Here is a 2,594-nt window from a genome sequence, read left to right as displayed (position 1 = left end):
TTTTCTATCAGTTCGCTGATTACATACAGAAGAAAGTCTCTGGCCTTAGTCTGGTTTTGACATCTCTCTTGTATTTACCGATCTTCTCTTTATTTTTTATTTATTTATTTTTAAAAGATTTTATTTATTTACTTGACAGATAGGTAGAACACAAGTAGGCAGAGAGGCAGGCGGAGGGAGAGGGAGAAACAGGTTCTCCACTGAGCAGGGAACCTGATGTGGGGCTCAATCCCAGAACCTTGGGATCATGATCTGAGCTGAAGGTAGCCGCTTAACGGACTGAGCCACCCAGGCGCCCCTGATCTTCTCTTTTTAAAAAGAAAAAGACAGGCCTGGAGTGTAGAGCCTTCAGCAAGCCACAGTCTCTTGTTGAAATTTTAAACATTATGTTCTCATTGTATTAACTTGTGATAAGGGAAACTGGTTATTCATTTAAGGTGATGACCTAAAGTTTCCCATGGGCAGGAAAATCAAATGTGGGAGAGTCTAATGGCACTTTAACGTACGAAGCTATTAGCAAAGTAACACAAGGGTGTGTCCAAAAGCAAAACTGAAAGTATGAGGACAAGGAAAAACAGGTCAGGTCCGTGTAATCCCAATCAGCATCACGTAATGCAATTCTGATCATAGAAGCATAATTTGCACACACTTCAAATCGATAAGCTGTAGGAAAAGCCAAGGAAGCACTATGTGCTACGCAGTATCTCCCAAGATGGCAAATGAGCTGCAAGGAACAGGAAGTGCAGCCTTAACACAGCTCCAGGTGGGGTGGGCCTGTCTCCAGGGAGGTTCTTGCCTGGATCCCGGGTGGAGGAGGGTGGAAGTAAAAGGAAGAGGGATTTTAGATTTTGAAAAATAAAAATGAACTCTAAACCTGTATATTGGGGAAAGTTTCTTCAGACATGTTATTGGTCCTACTGACCATGGTGGACGGTGCAGAAAATAAAGCAGGTAGGTTAGTATTCACAGCGCATCCCCTATCTTCTCGCTGCATTTCTGTAGCCTGGAGAAAGGCCTGAGCTCTGTAGTCTGGTGAGGCAGTTGGCTCAAGGAAAGCATTTGCAGCCTGTGGGTTATGTCATTTTCCTGCCTTTACTATGGTGCATGAGTCAGCAAGTAGCAGTTTCTTTCAAAGCACATTTATTTAGGTTCTTTTTAAAGTCTTGAACAGATATTTGCATGCCTATGTTCACAGCCGCATTATTCACAATAGCCAAAACATGGAGTAACCCAAGTGTCCATGGAGGGATGAATCCATAAACTAAATGTGGACAGTACATACAATGGAATATTATTATTCACCCTTGAAAAGGAAGGCAATTCTGACACATGCTATAACATGGGTGAACCTTGAAAACATTATGCCAAGTGAAGTAAGCCAGATACAAAAGGGCAAATACTGTGTAATTGTATGAGGTATTCTAGAAGGGTAGAAATCACAAAGACAGAAAGTAGAATAGTGATTACTTGGGGCTGTGGGGAGAGGCAATGAGCAGCTGTTTAATGGGGATACAGTTTCAGCTAGGGAAGATGAAAAAGTTCGGGAGATGGAAAGTGGTTAATGGTTGTACAACAGTATGGATGTACTTAAGACTACTGAACTATACACTTAAAAATGATTAAAATGATGTTTTAAAGAGTTAAAGAAAACGATTAAGTCTAGAAGAATTCAGGGAGTACCTGGCTGTGGAGAGAGTGGTGAAGGGGTATACACTATTTCAGTTCCTCACCCCTAGCGCAGCCACTCTCCAGCCCTCCCTGTCCTGCTCTACCCCCTGGCTCACAACAGCATGCCTCTTACTTTCTGGCTTCTGGATGGTGTCATTCAATGGGGGGCACAAGCAGGTCCCCTCCCTGAAGGACTGCTGCCCCGTGACTGTGTCCCTTGGCTGAAGGTCAAGAGCCCCTCTCAGGGGTGCCTGGGTGGCTCAGTGGGTTAGGGCCTCTGCCTTCAGCTCAGGTCATGATCTCAGGGTCCTGGGATCGAGCCCCACATCGGGCTCCCTGCCCAGCGGGGACCCTGCTTCCTCCTCTCTCTCTGCCTGCCTCTCTGCCTACTTGTGATCTCTGTCTGTCAAATAAATAAATAAAATCTTTAAAAAAAAAAAAAGAGCCCCTCTCAGTCTCGGGATTCCGGTGCTTTTCTTGCACAGTAGCAGCTGCCAGGGCCCCTGGCCCCAGGGAGCCGCGCTATCCTTTGTGGTCCTTCCACTTCCTACCAACACCTTTGTCAACAGTCTTGTTATTAAATTCTCCGCAAATTACCCAATTTGAGCACATCATCTGTTTCTTGCTGGACTATGCTGATGCGAGGTAACTTATAACAAAGTTGGGGAAACACCGACCCAAAGAAAATCCACTTCTATTCTCAAAAGATCTCTCTGATCCCCAAAACCTTCCAGATACCCAGAGGAGGCAATGGTAAGGGATCTTCCAGATGGAAGATCCTCCCTGCCTTCCCTGCCCTCTCTTTTTCCAAGAATTTTTTTTCAATTGCTATTTTAGTACAGAGAATTCAGTATCCATTATTTTCTCCAATCCTATCGACAGTCATTTTTGTACATAACAGAATTCCATTCTAATAAAACAAATCA

Source organism: Mustela nivalis (assembly GCF_964662115.1).
Source record: "Mustela nivalis genome assembly, chromosome: 1".
Taxonomy (NCBI): Eukaryota; Metazoa; Chordata; class Mammalia; order Carnivora; family Mustelidae; genus Mustela; species Mustela nivalis.
Note: the sequence above shows the minus strand (reverse complement) of the source record.